Below are 24,206 nucleotides of genomic sequence, written 5' to 3' on the forward strand. Positions count from 1 at the left end.
GGGGGGGGGGGGGGGGGAGGAGGGGCGGGATGGGAAGTGGGGTTGGGTGGTATCTTCTGATTCCACAATAGGGTGTGGGACAGGAGAGCTAAAACGCATTAACACCGTTCGCTGCTTCGTATCGTGTTTAAATTTCGCTACACGGTTCTTATCGGTCCCTGGGTGTTTTCAACCTGTGTACCACAGCAAAAAGTGTGATCGTGTTACACTCCAAAGCGGTAAGATCACATTCTGTGGGGTTGCAGCACCACGATTTCCTCAGAAAAGGAGTTAATCGTCCAGAAGGTGTCATCAGTGTCGAAGGTTGCCAAGAACGTCGTTCTGTTGAACATCACACTGCATAATGTCGTTTTCGACAGTAAAATGTGTATAAACGAACGCGTCAAGTGAATTGGTGGTTTCACTGACGCCATTAATGCCACCTCCTGAGGCCTTTTGTGTTGATTCTAAGCAGTGTTGTGTTTGAAATGTTTTCCTTGTTAACCGTAAAAAAAAAAAAAAAAAAAAAAAACTGCCAAAACAATTTGGAAAATGAGTTCCTAATTCGTTTATAAACGAAAGGAAGATTAAGGTTTAACTGCTGTCCGACGTCTAAGTCATTATGCAGCACAAGCTTGGATAAGGAAGGCTAGAGGACAGACGTCTCAAATCGAAGGACGTCGTAAGCAAGTTCGGAAAAAAGTGAAGTACCTAAATCTGAATGACCGGATGTGATTTTGAACCACATTCATGGCGAATAAGGGTACAGTGTCTTAAGGTCATCTTGCCAAATGAATTAATGCATAAGTAAATAAATAAACACTGCGTCACTTCACTCGGTAAACTCACTTATAGTCTCCGCATTAACACTGGCAGCATCAATTAAAATGCCCGCATCTCGTGGTCGTGGGGTAGCGTTCTCGCTTCCCACGCCCGGGTTCCCGGGTTCGATTCCCGGCGGGGTCAGGGATTTTCTCTGCCTCGTGATGGCTGGGTGTTGTGTGCTGTCCTTCGGTTAGTTAGGTTTAAGTAGTTCTAAGTTCTAGGGGACTTATGACCACAGCAGTTGAGTCCCATAGTGCTCAGAGCCATTTGAACCATCAATTAAAATTACAGAAAGAAAGTTTATGAAACAAAAACGCAGACGTGTGCGTTCAGCTCTTTCCGGATAATTGTAGGGGGCCCGTGATTATCGCGTCGAACGTAATTTCTGCTCTGTTTGGACGTCGGAAATCACGATTTTCACATCGAACAGTTGTCCGTTGCTCTGGCACGTCGTAGGCTGCTATTTTCCCGTCAAATCTTTTTCTACTGCTCTGGAACATCGGAGGACGCTATTTTCCCGTCTGAAACATCGGGAATCGCGTTTTACACATTCTCCAGTCTGACTCATACACTTCAGCAGCAGTTTCGTATCCATCTTTCCAAGTTTTTGTATGGAACCTTGCTCTAAGACATAGGCCTGTAACACTCAAAAAATTTATCAGCTTTTACAAAGCTGAACGCGATTTTTGCGCTTCCCGCATGACGTTAAATGCCAGTTAAAAATCAAATCTTAAGTTTTTGGTTTTCTTGTTACTTTCCTATGATTCTATTCTTACAACTTTTCTAATTATCGAAAATGTTCTGCGATTTTGCGCGAAAAAATCGGAAAATTGCCCGCGGTTAGAGGGTTAAATGATGTACCGGTGACTAGATAAATTATAAAAATGTAATGGCAGTAGCAGCTGTAGTTTTATTAATCCGCATATCACTTTTAAAATGGTATTACAGCTCAATAACAGAAACATAGATCGTATATTTACTTACTATTGTGTCTAGTTTGATAAGGCTGGAGCCCTATGGTGCAGCATGGCGCACAAAAAACCTTCCCTGAGTATTAGACTGCTCATTGCCGTCCGCCAATTGTCGTCTGTTGTTTCGAAGCTGTTGCAATTACGTTTTGTATTGTCAGTACGAAAGCCATTGCGACTCGGCTAAGATTTGCGAAGTAAATATCTCAGCGAGACGTATCTACTTCAAGTAAAAATCCCAGTATCCGAGGTGTACGTATCTACCACTTCACTTATAGAAACGCGGGACATTTCTGCAAAGAAGTTTCCTGGCTTTATCGTACCAGCAAAGAGCGGTTTACAGGATTTGATAAAAAAAAGTAGGGTACTACATTGTCAGTTGCAAACGCAAAAAAAAATCGACACCATCCGTTCGTACATCTGCTGTGATCGCGGGTATTCGAGCACGGACGATCCAGAATCCAAAGAAGTCGACAAATAAAATGTCGCAACAAGTGAATGTTTTAAGCCATATAAGGATGAAGCCCTACAAAATGACATGTGTCCAGGAACTTCTGGCGAAGATGATGGGTACGAAACTGACTGAAACGTTGCGACAAGTGCGAATACGTATGTATGATACACTACTGGCCACTAAAATTGCTACACCACGAAGATGACGTACTACAGACGCGAAATTTAACGGACAGGAAGATGATGCTTTGATATGAGCATTCACATAAAGTTGGTGACACCTACAACGTGCTGACATGAGGGAAGTTTCCAACCGATTTCTCATACACATACAGCAGTTGACCGGCGTTGCCTGGTGAAACGTGTACCATCACGTTTCCGACTTTGATAAAGCTCGGATTGTAGCCTATCGCGATTGCGGTTTATCGTATCGCGACATTGCTGCTCGCGTAGGTCGAGATCCAATGACAGTTCGCAGAATATGGAATCGGTGGGTTCAGGAGGGTAATACGAAACGCCGTGCTGGATCCCAACGGCCTCGTATCACTAGCAGTCGAGATGACAGGCATCTTATCCGCATGGCTGTAGCGGATCGTGCAGCCACGTCTCGATCCCTGAGTTAACAGATGGGGGCGTTTGCAAGACAACAAGAATCTGCACGAACAGTTCGACCAGCACGGACTATCAGCTCGGAGACCATGGCTGCGGTTACCCTTGACGCTGCATCACAGACAGAAGCGCCTGCAATGGTGTACTCAACGACGAACCTGGGTGCACAAATGGCAAAACGTCATTTTTTCAGATGAATCCATGTTCTGTTTACAGTAGAGATGGAGGATCCTCTCTTGAACTGATTCATAGAGTTGAATCTTTCAAAGGAGTGAACAATCAGTGATTTAGAAAAAAAGAACTGTAGCTCCAAACGTTTCCCATGGCAGAGAGAGAGAGAGAGAGAGACAGAGCATATCAGCAGCGCCTCTGCTGGTCACAGCACAGTGCACGCCACACAACACAGCCAGCGCCGGCCTCTGCCCTGCTTCTACCTTGCCTGCCTGCATTGTGCAGTGCCCCATTGGATTTTGTGTTTCACATATGCCGTGTCGCCTCTGTGCGTCATCTGCCACGTGCAGTGTCTGGTGCAGCTTAACTTCGCATCGCACTCTGTCGGCGATCGTTTCAGTCACACGTCCTGCCCTCTGGGCAGTTGATGCGAGCAACAGAACAGAGAGCCACCTAGCGGATAACATAGGAACTACTTGCAACAACCTGCTCGCAAGGGAATGGACGATTTGTCTCAGAGCGGGTGAGTGGTGGCCGTTCACCGCTCCCCCCACCCTCGGAACTCGCCCGCTCAACGCTCACCCCACCGTTCTCGACTCTAGCCAGAGCGTTGAGCAAAGCAACTCAGGTGTCACTCTGCTCTCTGCGGTCTTAGCTCACGCAGTAATACAGCTCGCGGCTTGACCTGCTCGACTCAGTGCTTCTGCATCGGAGTTCGTCTCTACTGGATATTGTTCTTCGTAGTAACTCCACTATGTATATTACATTATTATGTTATGTATACATCATTTGTTTTTATTTTATTTTTATTTGTTTAAACTGATCAGATTAGGTTCCTGACGACTCCTCTTACTATAGGATTTTTATTATGGACACTCGAATTTACGCTTTAATTACGAGCGAACCGATAAACGTATCGCAAAATGTGATACACCAATATTTTCCTTGTTTTATTCTGCGTAAGGCTATCTGCAGCACTTTCGTTTTACAGTCAAATTTATATTTTTTTTTCTTATTCTGGTACGGATTTTGCGATTTTAGGCGTCTTCGGAAGGAAACGTTCAGTTTAAAAATATATGGCTTGCGATGTATTTGTATGAGGTTAATGAAATTTTAATACATTATAGCCAAATATATTGTTAATGTAAATCTCAAGTTACAACATTTTCTGATCACCCAAAAAACCACGATAGTGCAAAATAAATCAACAATCAAAAACTTTGTCATATCGTGGAAATTTCAATAAACAATACAAAATTCTTACTCATTATCTGTGTTACTTCAAAATAGGATCAAATAAGATCAAAATACAGGTATAGTACTGGAATAAACCAAGTTTAAAGGGCAATGTGCCTTCCATTTATTTTCTATTGTAAATGAGTGGTGAGTCCTGAAAAAGAGCTAATTCATTTCAGGGAGTGAACAGTTCTGATCCGATCTCTGAAAAGAACAGTTTTGCCCATCTCTAGTTTACAGCATCACGATGGTCGCATCCGTGTTTGGCGACATCGCGGTGAACTCACATTGGAAGCGTGTATTCGTCATCGCCATACTGGAGTATCACCCGGCGTGATGGTATGGGGTGCCATTGGTTACACATCTCGGTCACCTCTTGTTCGCATCGACGGCACTTTGAACAGTGGACGTTACACTTCAGATGTGTTACGACCCGTGGCTCTACCCTTCATTCGATCCCTGCGAAACCCTACATTTCAGCAGGATAATGCACGACCGCATGTTGCAGGTCCTGTATGGGCCTTTCTGGATACAGAAAATGTCCGACTGCTGCCCTGGCCAGCACATTCTCCAGATGTCTCACCAATTGAAAACGTCTGGTCAATGGTGGCCGAGCAACTGGCTCGTCACAATACGTCAGTCACTACTCTTGATGAACTGTGGTATCGTGTTGAAGCTGCATGGGCAGCTGTACCTGTACACGCCATCCAAGCTCTGTCTGACTCAATGCCCGGGCGTATCAGGGCCGTTTTCACGGCCAGAGGTGGTTGTTCTGGGTACTGATTTCTTATAATATATTTGTCCAATGAATACCCGTTTATCGTCTGCCTTTCTTTCTGGTGTAGCAATTTTAATAGCCAGAAGTGTAATAATTAAAATTAAAAAGTATACGAAAGACCTGATCATCCTCGTTGCTTATGTTCATAGTATCTGTAATTACATGGCTGATGTATCACAGTTATGCTAGAGATTAATGGTGATAAATAAATAGGGTTACTCGGAATCATGTTCTCTGCCTGCTAACGAACTATATAGTAGATTTTACAAAGTAGCGTCTGTGACAGGGCGAGTCTATATTTCACATTTCATTACTCATACAGTATTGTCCTACCATTCGTGAACCACAAGCCCTGTGGAGATGGGGAGGCGTGCGTACCTCAACCTTACAAAACATCGTCCTGTAGGTGCAAACAAAATTGAGGTGCGAGGGGAAGGGGTCAGAGGTATTGTGGGGTGGCCAGACAAAAGTGCGGTTCCTGGACAGCAGCCTTTTCAGTAGCTGCAGGAGCAACAGTGCGGATGACTGACTGATCTGGTCTTGTAATTAGCCAATATGGCCTTGCTATGCTGGTATTTTAAACAGCTAAAAGCAAGAGGAAACTACAGCCAGTTCTTTTTCCAAGAGCATGAAGGTCTATTGCATGGTTAAATGATGAGGCATCCTCTTGGAAAAAAATATTCTGGATGTGAAATAGTCCCCTTTTTGGATCTCTGGGTGGTGACTATTCAGAAGGACGTCGTCATCAGGGAAAACGAAAGTGGCAGTCCACGTATCGTAACATGGAATGTTAGCTTCCTTAATCGGGCAGGTTGGTTACGCAGTTTTAAAAGCAAAATGGATAGGCTGGAGTTAGATGCAGTGGGAATTAGTGAAATCTGGTGACAGGAAGAAAAAGACTTTTGATAAGGTGAGCAAGTAGGGGTAGTTTTAACAATGAATAAGAAAATAGGAATGCAGGTTGGTTCAAATGGCTCTAAGCACTATGGGACTTAACATCTGAGGTCATCATCAGTCCTCTAGACTTAGAACTACTTAAACCTAACTAACGTAACACCCATCAATGCCCGAGGCAGGATTCGAACATGCGACCGCAGCAGCAGCGTGGTTCCGGACTGAAGCGCCTAGAACCGCTCGGCCACAGCGGCCGGGCGGAATGCAGGTAAGATACTATCTACAGCATAGTGAACTCATTGTCTTAGCCAAGACAGACGCGAAGCCAAAACCCGCCACAGTAGTACTAGTTTATACGCTAGCTAGCTCTGCTGATGATGAAGAGATTGAAAGAAAATAAATTACTCAGATAACAAGAGAGAGGAAAATTTAACTGTGATGGGGAACTGGAATTAGGTAGTAGGAGGAGGAAGAGGACGAAAATCAGGAGACTCTGGACTGAGGGAAAGGAATGAAAGAGGAAGCCGCCTGATAGAATTTTGCACACAGTATAATTTCATCTCCACTAGCGCTTGGTTTAAAAATCATGAACGAGAGTTATTTACGGAAACCTGGACTCACTGAAATGTTTCAGATTGATTACGTAGGGCTAAGCAGAGATTTCGGAATCAGATTTTAAACTGTAAGACATTCCAGGAACAGATGTGGACTCTGATCATGATTTAGAATGTGGCAGAGCATTGAAAGACTTAAATGGGGACATTCCCTCAGAATTACCGAGATCTTCGGGAGGGCCAGCCATGACAGAACTATTCAACCTGGGGTGCAAGATATTTGAGGTGGGGAAATACCCTCAGATTTCAAGAAGAAATAACTCCAGTTCCAAAGAAAGCAGGTCCTGACAGGTGTGAATATTACCGAACTATCAGTTAAAAAATTATCCTTTCTTCTACTTATACATCTACATCATTATTGTGCCAGGCAGAGGGTTCTTTGAACCATTTCATTTCAGACTCATGTTTCTCCGCGATTCCACTCTCTAACAGTGCTTGGAAAAACGAAGACTGAAATATTTCTGTACGAACTTTGATTTCTCTAATTTTATTACGATGATCATTTCTCCCTATGTAGGTTGACGACAGTAAAATATTTTCACATTCCAAGGAAATATTTTGTAATTGAAATTTCGTGAAAGCATCACTCCGCAACGAAAAACACCTATGTTTTCATGAGCCTCAGCTCGTTTATTATGTCCGTGACATTCTCTTCACTGTTTCATGATAATACAAAACTAGCTGGACTTTTTTAGTTATGCTTTTAAATTTGTATCTCAGTTGTAATGAGAACACAGCGGAAAACGTCAACTGACATATGTGCAAAGGTCTGAATTATGCTACGTAAAGATGGAGCTGCAATTCGAGTGCGCTATCTCCATGCAGTTCACTTTTACTTACAAACTGAGACACTGAAGTTCTTCCCTTTCTATACACTTTTACTTTCTACGTCAGAAACAACGCGTTCATCACGCAAAGCAATCCTCTCGGAATAATGACGTTTCGCATCGTGGCTCTAACTAAAATACCCCTAGGGTGTTTCGAAATTAGTTATGCAGAACTAACCTTTAATTTGGAAAAAGGTAAATAACTTACAGAAATGTTTAGTACAGCACTGAGTGCATTATATCTTAAAGTTTTTATTTACAAATCTTCTTTGCGGGCTACCTTTTGTAAGACGACAAATGTCCTGTCCTAATCAATTCCCTGCTAAGTACTGTGAAGTAAGCCTTGATGTATGGTGGCAACTGCTTGTGTTATGCGTTGTCGCAGCTCGTCGATATTTTCCGGAAGCGCAGGAACAAACACTGTCTTTAATGTAAACGTATACACTGAAATCTAGTGGTGTTAAATCAGCTCATCGTGGTGGCTAGGATATTGTTCCACCACGTCCAATCCAAGTTGGCACATTCCTACGATCGTACGCTACTACTGCACAATGATAATGCGGCACCTTGCTGGAGAATAAATTCTGCCTCCAAGGTGGTGACTTGCGACATTCAGTCCTGAATTGTCTCTGAACTGTAGTAGCGGATTTGGATTCATGAAACCATATACGAGACTGCATTCACTCTGCACCGTTATACGACTCCCTAATGACTGTTCGAATAACTTAGAGAGTCTGAACTCATTCACGTATGCCACCTAACTATAACATCGAGAACTCACAGTGTTGGGCGGGAATAAAACCTGAAGATACACTACTTTCAGTCTTGTGTCAAACATTTCCGTAAATTATTTACTCTTTTCATAATGAAAGGTCACTTTTGTATAACTAATTTATAAACAGCCTGTACAATGTTATATCTTGTGTGCCGATTGTTAAATCCAAAAAACAATAACGCAGTGTTCATAGGCTATGTTCGTTACGTAGTATTCTCGTCCGTTCTCTGTGAAGTGAAAACGCCCGTTCACCGATACAGGCGAATGGAAGTGAACACTGGCTAATTACCTGCAAAGGTGCATTCGCTGGTATTCACTTTCATCCACTCCGGCGTAAAGGGGAGCTTAAGGGGGGACGTACATGAAAATGACCAAATTTGTGAAAAAAATTTTATTGGCTCTTCATTTACTACATGGTATTGAAATTTCAATTACCAAATATTACGTTCCAATTCCGCTTCTAAGGGGGAAAAAAATAATAATTTGTAATAGCTTGCACAGGGCGACGCCCCCCCATCTTGGTCTTCATCCTCTCGTATATCTATTTATACTGCGTTTTTTTCCAGTTTTGTGCAGTCACAATGCAGGGAACGTTTGTGTACTACATCAAGAAGGCTGTGGAATAATATCTCTGCCGCTGGTTTTATATTCTTTGATTTATAGCGTTTGTTTACGAGTGTTTGTTTGGAATACATTTTTACGAAAGTTGTAAGTAGACTTGTTATTATATTTTGCAGCATGCCGCGTTCTAGTAAGGTGTTTAAAAAGGTTAGAAAGTGTCAAGCTTCTCGATGTAGTAAAGACAACTTGAAAACCAGCCCCATAATAACAAATGGAAACGATACTTCAACCAAGAAAGCGAGTGCTTCGAGAAGGAAAATTGACAGCTGTCAATCACTTGATGATTGTGGCTCAGACACTCAAGCTACTAGTGGTTTTAGGCTTATTGATTTGAAAATACTATCTGATATTATATCATCTGCTTGTGTATATGCTGACTGTGGTGCAAAAAGTTTGAGATTATATGACGAAGAAAACAGAATTGGAATAGTGTGTATGTTGCATCTTACTTGTGAAAGCTGTCATTCAGACACTGCTTTTAGAACTTCGGCATCAAGTAACCGGATATATGAAGCAAATATGCGTTTAATATATGGCATGAGATGTTTGGGCATAGGCAGGGAAGGTACCAGACTGTTTTGTGGGATCATGAACATGCCACAACCAAGTGCTAGGTACACCACTGGAAATAAAACACTGCTAAGTGCTCTTCAAGAGGAAGTGGAAGAAAACTTGAAGTCCTCTGCAAAGGAAGCTGTGAAGATGAATAGTGAACTAAAGACAGAAGCAGATAACACGCCAGACACCGATTTGTGTGTGTCATGTGATGGAACGTGGATGAAGCGTGGACATACATCACTGTATGGAGTATCATCTGTCATTAGTGTTGATACTGGAAAAATTCTTGACGTTCAGGTAATGAGCAAATATTGCTATAGCTGTGTACTCGGAAAGAGAGCTGGTGAAGTGGAAGAAAATAAGTGGCAGGTTGAACACAAGAAAGTGTGCTGTAGAAATTATTCTGGTTCTAGTGGTGGAATGGAACCTGCAGCTATGAAACTTATGTTCCATCGAAGTGTGGAAAAGTACGGTGTTAGATACACAAAATACCTTGGTGATGGTGACTCCAGCTCCTTCAAAACTGTTTTGGAAAGTGAACCTTATGGTCCCCATTGTGCTATAGAAAAGTTGGAATGTGTTGGACATGTGCAAAAACGAATGGGAGGCAGACTTTTAAAATTGAAACGTGAATTGAAGGGCAGGAAACTTGAGGATGGAAAACTTTTAGGTGGTCCCAACAGACTCACAGACAAAGAAATTCATTCTTTACAAGTGTACTATGGCAAGGCAATAAGGGACAACAGTGGAAATTTGAATAACATGCAGAAGGCTGTGTGGTCTATTTATTTTCATAAACTATCCACAGATGACAAACCTGTACATAATTTGTGTGACATATCGTGGTGCAAATTCAAGCAGGCTGAGCGTGATGGCATGAACTATTCACACAAGCACAGTTTACCTGTGGCTGTTTTAAGTGCTATAAAACCAACATTTAGGTGTTTAGCAGAGCCAGACCTCCTACGAAAGTGTGTGCATGGAAAGACACAAAACCCTAATGAAAGTTACAACTCACTGATTTGGAAACGTTGCCCAAAAACAACATTTGTTTCAACAATTATTGTTGAAATTGCTGCATATGATGCTTGTTTAGTTTTTAACAATGGTAATCTTGGAAGAATAAAAACTCTACAGAGGCTAGGATTTCATCCAGGAGCTTTCACCTATTCAATATTGAAGGACATCGATGACAAAAGAGTTGCTGCGGCTGATATTACAGCCAATAAAATTGAACAGCAGGTTAACCAAAGAAGACAAGCAAAGAAGAGACTGCTTGCAGATGAAGAGGAGTATGCATATGGCTTGCACTAGTTCACACAGAGACGGTAAGACCTAATACAAACACTATCAAATCATTGATTCAGTTTTCCCGTAACTTACATTTTTATAACTTTATGTACCTTTTTCTCAAAAACCACAAAAGGTAGAGAAGTGAAATTTGGTATATGACTAGTCAGTACTATAGTGAAAAATTCTGTGGAAGGAATTTTCATTTAATAAAATAGTAAGGTATTTATGGTAGAAAATATTCCTTAAATTTGATATATTATTTTTCAGGGAAATTGGGAGACCCGTAAAAACTGAACAAAAGAAGATATAAAAATTCTGCTCCACAGAGTTTTGTAATTATTTGGTATGAAAGTGTGTACAAAAATTCATTAACATTGCTCTCACAGTTTTCTCAAAAAAGGAACATTTGTAATTACATTGTTGAAAAAAAATTAATTGTTAATAATTAAAGATGTAAAAGGTCAATAAAAATGAAAATTTAGGTTCATATGCGCATAACATTTCTTAATAACTGTACCAAATTTGGATTGATTATCTTAAAAAATTAGAGTTTTATAAAATACTTTTAAAATTACTGCAGTTTCGTGTACGTCCCCCCTTAATAGTATCTTTAATGTTCTCAGTATTGTAGTGCAATGGTACTGTATTGTACCAAACCGACTAATGAAGAACGCTACTGTAAAAGTTTGGTTAGGTAACGAGATAGTGTAGTATGCTGTTCGGAAGTTTGTTTTCTTTCTGTACATGTCATCTGCAGTTGGGCAGACGAAGCATATGTGTAATCCGGTACGTACGCTTCGCGATACCTGCTGTTCGGGCGGTTTATTGTGTGTTGTTGACTCCTACCTTGGAGATACGGAGCGTTCCGTGGAAACACGTCGGCGACAATCGCGATGACGTCACCGATATCTCGAGAATCTCAGAGGTCATTGTGTTCGCTGTCATTCGTGAGAGAATGAACGTCAATTGCTATCAGACGAAACTGTGTTGAAAACATGTAAAGAAACGCCTCTTTTGTCATAAAGTGTTGTGTAAGATGTTCGGCTATTGTGACGAACAGATCAATATGTTCATATTAACGGGGAAAGGGTCTAGACCATTTATTGGAAAGTTCAAATGTGTAAGAGACCCTTTCAACTTCCAGCACGGCAGAAGTTGCAGAAGGAGATGACGTCTACATTAATGAAGACGTACACGGTTTTCTGTCTTTTCACTTGAAACATGGTGGTCAGAATTATTAATTAATGGCGATCGGAAATTTATCCACGAGTACATCACATAACATGCGAAATAATACAGCATATACATCAACAACCTATCAGATAGGATAATCAGCACTTGTGCTCTGTAAGCTCTCTAACCCGCTTGTCTTCTTCTCACGGTCCCTGCACGAGATACACGATGGCGACAGCAGAATGATAGCACAATGCAGTTCGCTGAAGATACTACTGTCTACAGAAAATCATCGTTACACCATTGTAAGGAAATACACGAAGACATGGAGTAAACTGGCACTTGCTGAGATGAACGAGTGCAAAGTAGTGGCTATAAAAAAGAGAAGGAGCTTGAAAGTACCCAATTACAGTATGAATTGGGAGCAATTTGAGCACCTCACACCGGAAAAGTATTCAGAATTAATACTGAAACCGACATGTAGTCGGACGAACAGGTAAAATCTGTTTCAGGAAAGCGAATGTAAGGTGTAGCTTTGTTGGAGAAGTTCTAGGAAATAACAATGAATCTATAAAGGAAATCGTTTACAAGACGTTAATGTCACGACTTCAAGAGTATTGTTCTAGGGTTTAGAGTCCTTATCATGACAACAGACATCGAGAAAATCCAGAGAGGTGCTGCCTGGGTCGTAACACGTCGGTTAAGTGAATACGAAAGTGTAACAGGGCGGGTAAATTTAGAGAACTTGTATTTGAAGAAGATTGTGCTACCATTCTTCTGTCGCCATCGTGTATCTCGTGCAGGGACCGTGAGAAGAAGACAAGCGGGTTAGAGAGCTTACAGAGGTGTACAGACAATATTTTACGTCTTCAATACGCGAATGTTACGGGAAAGAATATCGATAATAATTATACGAATTACTCTCTGCCATGCACATGGAGAACATATCTAGACGTAGATGTAGCGGTCATTCAGAAAACAATCTTCACTCTATATACAGGGCTATTACAAATGATTGAAGCGATTTCATAAATTCACTGTAGCTCCATTCATTGACATATGGTCACGACACTCTACAGATACGTAGAAAAACTCATAAAGTTTTGTTCGGCTGAAGCCGCACTTCAGGTTTCTGCCGCCAGAGCGCTCGAGAGCGCAGTGAGACAAAATGGCGACAGGAGCCGAGAAAGCGTATGTTGTGCTTGAAATGCACTCACATCAGTCAGTCATAACAGTGCAACGACACTTCAGGACGAAGTTCAACAAAGATCTACCAACTGCTAACTCCATTCGGCGATGGTATGTGCAGTTTAAAGCTTCTGGATGCCCCTGTAAGGGGAAATCAATGGGTCGGCCTGCAGTGAGAGCGAAGAAACGGTTGAACGCGTGTGGGCAAGTTTCACGCGTAGCCCGCAGAAGTCGACGAATAAAGCAAGCAGGGAGCTAAACGTACCATAGCCGATGGTTTGGAAAATCTTACGGAAAAGGCTAAAGCAGAAGCCTTACCGTTTACAATTGCTACAATTGCTCATGGAAGAGGATGCGTTCAGTGTGAAACTTGTTTTCAGTGATGAAGCAACATTTTTTCTTAATGATGAAGTGAACAGACACAATGTGCGAATCTGGGCGGTAGAGAATCCTCACACATTCGTGCAGCAAATTCGCAATTCACCAAAAGTTAACGTGTTTTGTGCAATCTCACGGTTTAGAGTTTATGGCCCCTTTTTCTTCTGCGTAAAAAACGTTACAGGACACGTGTATCTGGACATGCGGGAAAATTGGCTCATGCCACAACTGGAGACCGACAGCGCCGACTTCATCTTTCAACAGGATGGTGCTCCACCGCACTTCCATCATGATGTTCAGCATTTCTTAAACAGGAGATTGGAAAACCGATGGATCGGTCATGGTGGAGATCATGTTCAGCAATTCATGTCATGGCCTCCACACTCTCTCGACTTAACCCCATGCGATTTCTTTCTGTGGGGTTATGTGAAAGATTCAGTGTTTAAACCTCGTCTACCAAGAAACGTGCCAGAACTGCGAGCTTACATCAACGATGCTTTCGAACTCATTGATGGGGACATGCTGCGCCGAGTGTGGGAGGAACTTGATTATCGGCTTGATGTCTACCGAATCACTAAAGGGGCACATATCGAACATTTGTGAATGCCAAAAAAAAGTTTTTGAGTTTTTGTATGTGTGTGCAAAGCATTGTGAAAATATCTCAAATAATAAAGTCATTGTAGAGCTGTGAAATCGCTTCAATCATTTGTAATAACCCTGTATTACAAATACAAACACAGTGAGAAGCTTATAGCCGTTAATTCTCTTCACAGACCACCTGTCTATGAGAATTCCATCCGGGGCATTCCAGAAGAACTGCCCTACGCTTTGGGAGAATTTGAAGAAAAGGCTCTCTGAATTCCCTGACAAGGTAGGACTGACAGGGAAAATGTGCATTTACATGGCACGAATGACATAGACAAAAATTCGGAAGAAATATTAGCAGTGTTGTTTTCCACAATTGTTTCGAGACGTCAGGTATATAACAGACCCATAACGATCTTAAATTGCATAGCAACATAAAGGCCAGAGGTTTCTGATGCATGCTAATTGGTATACGAGAGGAAACCAGAGGCCTTGAAGTTTAGGAAAATGTAATATAATAGACCATTGTAATGCCATTATACAGCAAGGCCGAAAGGAATATTAAGTCAATCTTTATTACATGAGGGTCCAAGATGTAAATATTTGTTTGTTCAACATCATAAATCTTTTGAAAGCTCTTAGCCATATGTTTTTCTATACCTACTGGAGAACCTCACACACACACACACACACACACACATATATATATATATATATATATATATATATATATATATATATATATATCCGAACTTTCTTCTCTGGTTGCTTTTAATTTTGACACATCGATGTATTCAAATACGCGCGTGTATATTCCAATTTTTTATATGTAATACATGAAGAAGAAACGTTATTATCTAAAATCCCTAGAAGTTCTTGACAGAATTACTTCAAATTTTGTACACAATGCTCTAATGAACATTTGAACAAGCAAAGGCTACATATTTTTAATACACATATCAAAAAAGTTTTGCATCACCTCAGTTCCCAGAGTTCCGGAACCTGTACAGAAAATTGGAATAGAGATCAACATAAACGTCATTTCCGCCCTTTTCATTGTTCGTGAAAACCACACATTGCATGTTGTACCACCATACAGCAAGACATTCAGAGCTGGTGGTCCAGATTGTTTTACACACCAGTACCTCTAATACCCAGTAGCATGTCCTCTTGCATTGATGCATGCCTGTATTCATCGTGGCATACTATCCACAAGTTCGTCAAGGCACTGTTGGTCCAGATTGTCCCACTACTCAACGGCGATTCGGCGTAGATCCCTCAGAGTGTTTGGTGGGTCACGTCGTCCATAAACAGCGCTTTTCAATCTATCCCAGCATGTTCGATAGGCCTCTTGTCTCGAGAACATGCTGGCCACTGTAGTCGAGCGATGTCATTATCCTGAAGGAAGTCATTCACAAGATGTGCACAATTGGGTCGCTAATTGTCGTCCGTGAAGACGAATGCCTCGCCAATATGCTGCCGATATGGTTGCACTATCGGTCGGAGGATGGCATTCACGTATCGTATAGCCGTTATGGCGCCTTCCATGACCACCGACGGCGTACATCGGCTACACATATGCCACCCCAAAACAGCCGGGATCCTCCACCTTGCTGCAAATGCTGAACAGTGTGTCTAAGGCTTTCAACCTGACCGGGTTGCCTCCAAACACGTCTCTGACGATTGTCTGGTTGAAGGCTTATGTGACACTCGTCGGTGAAGAGAACGTGATGCCAATCCTGAGAGGCCCATTAGGCATGTTGTTAGACCCATCTGTACCACGCTGCATGGTGTTGTGGTTGCAAAGATGGACCTCGCCATGAACGTCGGGAATGAAGTTACGCATCATGTAGCCTATAGCGTACAGTTTGACTCGTAACACGACATCCTGTGGCTGCATGAAAAGCATTATTCAACATGGTGGCGTTGCTGTCAGGATTCCTCCAAAACATAATCTGTAGGTAGCGGTCATCCACTGCAGTAGCAGCCCTTGAGCGGTTTGAGGGAGGCATGTCATCGACAGTTCCTGTCTCTGTATCTCCTCCATGCCCGAACAACATCGCTTTGGTTCACTCCGAGACGCTTTGGACACTTCCCTTATTGAGAGCCCTTCCTGGCACAAAGTTAACAACGCGGACGCGGTCGAACCGCGGAATTGACCGTCTAGGCATGGTTGAACCACAGATAACATGAGCCGTGTGTCTCCTCCCTGGCGGAATGACTGGGACTGATCGGCTGTCGGACCCCCTCCATCTAATAGGCGCTGCTCATGCATGGTTGTTTACATCTTTGGGCAGGTTTAGTGACATCTCTGAACAGCCAAAGGGGCTGTGTCTGTGATACAACATCCACAGTCAACGTCTATCTTCAGGAGTTGTGGGAACCGGGTTGGCGCAAAACTTTTTTTGAGATTATATACAGGGTGTTACAAAAAGGTACAGCCAAACTTTCAGGAAACATTCCTCACACACAAAGAAAGAAAATATGTTATGTGGACATGTGTCCGGAAACGCTTACTTCCCATGTTAGAGCTCATTTTATTACTTCTCTTCAAATCACATTAATCATGGAATGGAAACACACAGCAACAGAACGTACCAGCGTGGCTTCAAACACCTTGTTACAGGAAATGTTCAAAATGTCCTCCGTTAGCGAGGATACATGCATCCACCCTCCATCGCATGGAATCCCTGATGCCTTTATGCAGCCCTGGAGAATGGTGTATTGTAGCACAGCCGTCCACAATATGAGCACGAAGAGTCTCTACATTTGGTACCGGGGTTGCGTAGACAAGAGCTTTCAAATGCCCACATAAATGAAAGTCAAGAGGGTTGAGGTCAGGAGAGCGTGGAGGCCATGGAATTGGTCCGTCTCTACCAATCCATCTGTCACCGAATCTGTTGTTGAGAAGCATACGAACACTTCGACTGAAATGTGCAGGAGCTCCATCCTGCATGAACCACATGTTGTGTCGTACTTGTAAAGGCACATGTTCTAGCAGCACAGGTAGAGTATCCCGTATGAAATCATGATAACGTGCTCCATTGAGTGTAGGTGGACGAAACTAAAATGAGCTCTAACATGGAAATTAAGCGTTTCCGGACACATGCCCACATAAAATATTTTCTTTATTTGTGTGTGAGGAATGTTTCCTGAAAATTTGGCCGTACCTTTTTGTAACACCCTGTATATAATACTGAAACGTTATTAGCAAACAGGAATATTGTATTGATGGCTTATAGGCTTATGATTTGAATATTACTACAGAATCTGAATTTGCAATAACAATAAAAAAAGGCTGAAGATCAGTAGAGGGAAGAGGGAATGGACTGATGTATATGAGGAAATGAACATAGGGAGTGAAAAGGAGGAGATGAACAGAGAAAGGAGGGTGGAAGTAATGAGTGGCGGGGGTGGAGAAGGGAAGGAGGTGGTGGAGAGAGAGGTGGGGGAGAAGATGTGCAAAGAGAGGGAGGAGGAGATGACGGACAGGGAGAAGAGGATGAAAGAGGTAATTGAGAAAGAGAGGGAGAGGAGGAGATGGACAGAACAGGGGACAGAAGGAGAACAGGATATAGATTCAATGTACATACATATTAGAAATGTGTACTCTCTCACTTCTTTCTTTTCCATTAACTAGACTGAGCCACAGCAACACGGGGATCGGAACATTTAGTATTTTATAAAATAAGACGTTGTCCATTGTAGGCTGTGTATTTATATCATTTATATGCTGCGATGTTGGCTAGTTTCGGCTACCATGTCAGTATCAAGCATATATACAGTAACAATACGCAACATATTGCACAAAACGTGACTCACAAAGCAAATTACCAATCCACATGGCAAGACACACATGAATAACAGTATATCCTGTATCAAATACAAACGGAAGAGCAATAAAATATGTAAAAGTTCCATGTACATTATAACTTGAGGACAAAGAACTTTTTCACTGCAGGACCACATAATTTAATGTTACACATGGATCTTGTACATATTCTAATGCTCTTGCGTTTGTATTCGGTACAGAATATACTGTTATTCATGTATGGTTTCACAAGTGGATTGATAATTTGATTTGTATGCTCTAGTACAACATGCTGTATATTGTTACTGTATACTCGTATGTGCTTGATAATGACAAGGAGATCTGAACTGGCCAATAACAAGGGAAATGAATGATATAAATATTAGTCTACAACAGCCAATGTTTCTTTTTACGAGATGTTATGACAGAATGAACAATATTTTCGTTTAGCAAATGTAACAAAAGTTGATTACTACTTGTACACGAAGTTAGCAGCAAACACTGGACTCTGGCAACTAAAAATGTGAATGAGGATTTGTTGCTAAAGTTCAAAAATCTCAGATAGAGTTCTGGAAGGATTATAATATTACATAGCGAGAAATCAAAATAGTCTCCTACGGTCCTAATGTGAACAGTAAATATATGTAACAAAAAAGATAAACTTTGCCGTGAAAGGAACAGAAGCTGTATTCATGTTGACAAAAGAACCATAAATGAAAGTGAAATGCACTTGAGAACAACTAAGTGATAACTCTTCGATGAACATGGAAACGAGTGTTATCCCCCTGAAACATCAAAGAATGCCAGTCAGTTTCATTACAGATGATACAAGTTCAGAAATCAAACATATCTATTCAGTAAGACTCGCTGACCAAACTTTATCTAGCATGGCCCATGTAAATATACTAGGACTGCCCTTCACGTTATACCTTAATAAAATAGCGGTTATTAATCGGAATCTCAGGATTTTCGCTGATGCTCCAATTATCTACGGGGAAACTCTGCCTGTTAAACATTTTAGTAGTATCCAGTTAGACTCCAACAGAATATGAAAAGCTGGCAACTCGTTCATAATGTAGAGAAATATATAGTTATGCACTTCACAGAAAGTTAAAGTGTGGGATAGTTTGATTGCAGGGTTAGAGAGCCGCTGCTATAGTCAGTCATGTTATACCAATATTCGGGAGTAGAGCTCATATTAGATAACTTGGCCCCTGCTCAGAAACGTACTCGTCGGCTTCATGATGTACTGCCTATCATTTCGTTAATGTTCATAGTTATAGTGATACTTTGATATTAAGTAAACTACTGCATTTGTTACATGTAACGTCATACAGTGCTGCATATGAGATGTAGCTAACATACTGAATTTTTCTTTAACTTGAGAGAAAATGTGTAGCTACCTCCAGTCTCAAGAAAATGGACTGTATGTGATGCACTCACTTCTGCTCACACACACACACTAAATATTCATAACACCCCTCCTATCTCGTAAATGGTTGATATATCAAAACTAGTTACCTAGTTTATGGCAGACTGTAGCACGGAAAGTTGAAAGTATTTAGTAATACACGAGGGGCGTTCAATAAGTAACTCAACACTTTTTTTTTTAAAAATCAGATTGGTTTTCTTCAGGATTCCAATAAATCTACGTCCTCAATTATTTGCCTGACGTATTCCAATCTCTGTCTTCCTCTACAGTTTTTGCCCTCTACAGCTCCCTCTAGTACCATGGAAGTCATTCGCTCATGTCTTAGCAGATGTCCTATCACCCTGTCCCTTCTCCTTATCAGTGTTTTCCACATATTCCTTTCCTCTCCGATTCTGCGTAGAACCTCCTCATTCCTTACCTTATCAGTCCACCTAATTTTCAACATTCGTCTATAGCACCACATCTCAAATGCTTCGATTCTCTTCTGTTCCGGTTTTCCCACAGTCCATGTTTCACTACCATACAATGCTGTACTCCAGACGTACATCCTGAGAAATTTCTTCCTCAAATTAAGGCCGGTATTTGATATTAGTAGACTTCTCTTGGCCAGAAATGCCTTTTTTGCCATAGCGAGTCTTCTTTTGATGTCCTCCTTGCTCCGTCCGTCATTGGTTATTTTACTGCCTAGGTAGCAGAATTCCTTAACTTCATTGACTTCGTGACCATCAATCCTGATGTTAAGTTTCTCGCTGTTCTCATTTCTATTACTTCTCATTACCTTCGTCTTTCTCCGATTTACTCTCAAACCATACTGTGTACTCATTAGACTGTTCATTCCGTTCAGCAGATCATTTAATTCTTCTTAAATTTCACTCAGGATACCAATGTCATCAGCGAATCGTATCACTGATATCATTTCACCTTGTATTTTAATTCCACTCCTGAACCTTTCTTTTATTTCCATCATTGCTTCCTCGATGCACAGATTGAAGAGTAGGGGCGAAAGGCTACAGCCTTGTCTTACACCCTTCTTAATACGAGCACTTCGTTCTTGATCGTCCACTCTTATTATTCCCTCTTGGTTGTTGTACATATTGTATATGACCCGTCTCTCCCTATAGCTTACCCCTACTTTTTTCAGAATCTCGAACAGCTTGCACCATTTTATATTGTCGAACGCTTTTTCCAGGTCGACAAATCCTATGAAAGTGTCTTGATTTTTCTTTAGCCTTGCTTCCATTATTAGCCGTAACGTCAGAATTGCCTCTCTCGTCCCTTTACTTTTCCTAAAGCTAAACTGATCGTCACCTAGCGCATTCTCAATTTTCTTTTCCATTCTTCTGTATATTATTCTTGTAAGCAGCTTCGATGTATGAGCTGTTAAGCTGATTGTGCGATAATTCTCGGACTTGTCAGCTCTTGCCGTCTTCGGAATTGTGCGGATGATGCTTTTCCGAAAGTCAGGTGGTATGTCGCCAGACTCATATATTCTACACACCAACGTGAATAGTCGTTTTGTTGCCACTTCCCCCAATGATTTTAGAAATTCTGATGGAATGTTATCTATCCCTTCTGCCTTATTTGACCGTTAAGTCCTCCAAAGCTCTTTTAAATTCCGATTCTAATACTGGATCCCCTATCTCTTCTAAATCGACTCCTGTTTCTTCTTCTATCATATCAGACAAATCTTCACCCTCATAGAGGCTTTCAATGTATTCTTTCTACCTATCTGCTCTCTCCTCTGCATTTAACAGTGGAATTCCCGTTGCACTCTTAATGTTATCACCGTTGGTTTTAATGTCACCAAAGGTTGTTTTGACTTTCCTGTATGCTGAGTCTGTCCTTCCGACAATCATATCTTTTTCGATGTCTTCACATTTTTCCTGGAGCCATTTCGTCTTAGCTTCCCTGCACTTCCTATTTATTTCATTCCTCAGCGACTTGTATTTCTGTATTCCTGATTTTCCCGGAACATGTTTGTACTTCCTCCTTTCATCAATCAACTGGCTTCTGTTACCCATGGTTTCTTCGCAGCTACCTTCTTTGTACCTATGTTTTCCTTCCCAACTTCTGTGATGGCCCTTTTTAGAGATGTCCATTCCTCTTCAACTGTACTGCCTACTGCGCTATTCCTTATTGCTGTATCTATAGCGTTAGAGAACTTCAAACGTATCTCGTCATTCCTTAGTACTTCCGTATCCCACTTCTTTGCGTATTGATTCTTCCTGACTAATGTCTTGAACTTCAGCCTACTCTTCATCACTACTACACTCCTGGAAATTGAAATAAGAACACCGTGAATTCATTGTCCCAGGAAGGGGAAACTTTATTGACACATTCCTGGGGTCAGATACATCACATGATCACACTGACAGAACCACAGACACATAGACACAGGCAACAGAGCATGCACAATGTCGGCACTAGTACAGTGTATATCCACCTTTCGCAGCAATGCAGCCTGCTATTCTCCCATGGAGACGATCGTAGAGATGCTGGATGTAGTCCTGTGGAACGGCTTGCCATGCCATTTCCACCTGGCGCCTCAGTTGGACCAGCGTTCGTGCTGGACGTGCAGACCGCGTGAGACGACGCTTCATCCAGTCCCAAACATGCTCAATGGGGGACAGATCCGGAGATCTTGCTGGCCAGGGTAGTTGACTTACACCTTCTAGAGCACGTTGGGTGGCACGGGATACATGCGGACGTGCATTGTCCTGTTGGAACAGCAAGTTCCCTTGCCGGTCTAGGAATTGTAGAACGATGGGTTCGATGACGGTTTGGATGTACCGTGCACTATTCGGTGTCCCCTCGACGATCACCAGTGGTGTACGGCCAGTGTAGGAGATCGCTCCCCACACCATGATGCCGAGTGTTGGCCCTGTGTGCCTCGGTCGTATGCAGTCCTGATTGTGGCGCTCACCTGCAGGGCGCCAAACACGCATACGACCATCATTGGCACCAAGGCAGAAGCGACTCTCATCACTGAAGACGACACGTCTCCATTCGTCCCTCCATTCACGCCTGTCGCGACACCACTGGAGGCGGGCTGCACGATGTTGGGGCGTGAGCGGAAGACGGCCTAACGGTGTGCGGGACCGTAGCCCAGCTTCATGGAGACGGTTGCGAATGGTCCTCGCCGATACCCCAGGAGCAACAGCGTCCCTAATTTGCTGGGAAGTGGCGGTGCGGTCCCCTACGGCACTGCGTAGGATCCTACGGTCTTGGCGTGCATCCGTGCGTCGCTGCGGTCCGGTCCCAGGTCGACGGGCACGTGCACCTTCCGCCGACCACTGGCGACAACATCGATGTACTGTGGAGACCTCACGCCGCACGTGTTGAGCAATTCGGCGGTACGTCCACCCGGCCTCCCGCATGCCCACTGTACGCCCTCGCTCAAAGTTCGTCAACTGCACATACGGTTCACGTCCACGCTGTCGCGGCATGCTACCAGTGTTAAAGACTGCGATGGAGCTCCGTATGCCACGTCAAACTGGCTGACACTGACGGCGGCGGTGCACAAATGCTGCGCAGCTAGCGCCATTCGACGGCCAACACCGCGGTTCCTTGTGTGTCCGCTGTGCCGTGCGTGTGATCATTGCTTGTACAGCCCTCTCGCAGTGTTCGGAGCAAGTATGGTGGGTCTGACACACCGGTGTCAATGTGTTCTTTTTTCCATTTCCAGGAGTGTATATTGTGATCTGAGTCTATATCTGCTCCTGGGTACGCCTTACAATCCAGTATCTGATTTCGGAATCTCTGTCTGACCATGATATAATCTAATTGAAATCTTTCCGTATCTCCCGGCCTTTTCCAAGTATACCTCCTCCTCTTGTGATTCTTGAACGGGGTATTCGCTATTACTAGCTGAAACTTGTTACAGAACCCAATTAGTCTTTCTCTTCTTTCTGGTCAGATGAGTATCGGGTAATATCAATTTCCTAAGAGTACCATATTACACTTCAGAGTTGATCACTGTACTATGAGGAAGAAAATCAAACAGAAAAAACCCTTCAGAGTACCAGAAGACCGTCGCCGTGACTTTACCGCCTGAGAGTGCGGCTTTGAACATTTTCTTTGGATGAGAGGTGGTGTGACGCCACTCCATTGATTGCCATTTTGTTTCCTGTTCAAAGTGATGGCATGTTTCATTGCCCGTGACAATGTTCGACCAAAAATTTTAACTATCAATTCAGCACAGATGGTCCTTCGTTCCTCTTTATGGTCTTCTGTTAGGCGGCGAGGAACCCAGGGGGCACACATCATTGAGTACTCCAGCTGGTGAACGAGTGTGTCAGCATTACCAACAGGAAGTCCTGTTGTGCAGCGAGGTGTTTGTGATTCGTCGATTACCTCGAAGGAAAGTGTCCGCACGTTCCAACATTACAGGAGTCGCAGCTGTGTGCGGGCATCCGGCACGTGGTACATAGGACAGATTTGCACGGCTTTGTTGCGATGATGACAGACGTCTCGCCCAACGAATCACCGTGTTTTTGTTCACTCCCAGGTCTTTGTAGACATCCTGCAAACGCCTATGAATATATCCGATGCTCTGGTTTTCCGTCAAAAGAAACTCAATGACAGCTCTCTGCTTGGAACGCACCTCCGCTACGGACTCCATTTTGAAGGCTACGTACAGCGCCGTGACCCATCAGGAGCTGAAGCAGGGATATTCTGCGATGTCCACAACTCATTATGCATTTTTTTCATTCGAAGTTGGCCGACAAGAAAAAAACATGTTGCATCCGTTACCGAACACCTCTCGCAGTTAACATTTGAAACCTTTCTTCTTATAGAAGGCCAGGACAGCAACAGCAAACGTTAGCAACGAATTTACTACTACCACACACAACTCCATAGATGAATAATCCTATTACGTAACCATGTAATATTGTTCCCCTAGCTGTCAACTGAACCTGTCAAACTTATGAAAAATATTAAATAGGTTTTACTGAATATTGATCAGTAACAAATTCCACTGCTGAGACATTATATATCTATAATTTCATTTGCTCTACATTTACGAAATGCTGCAGTA

This window comes from Schistocerca cancellata, chromosome 3, assembly GCF_023864275.1.
Source record: "Schistocerca cancellata isolate TAMUIC-IGC-003103 chromosome 3, iqSchCanc2.1, whole genome shotgun sequence".
NCBI classification, from domain to species: domain Eukaryota; kingdom Metazoa; phylum Arthropoda; class Insecta; order Orthoptera; family Acrididae; genus Schistocerca; species Schistocerca cancellata.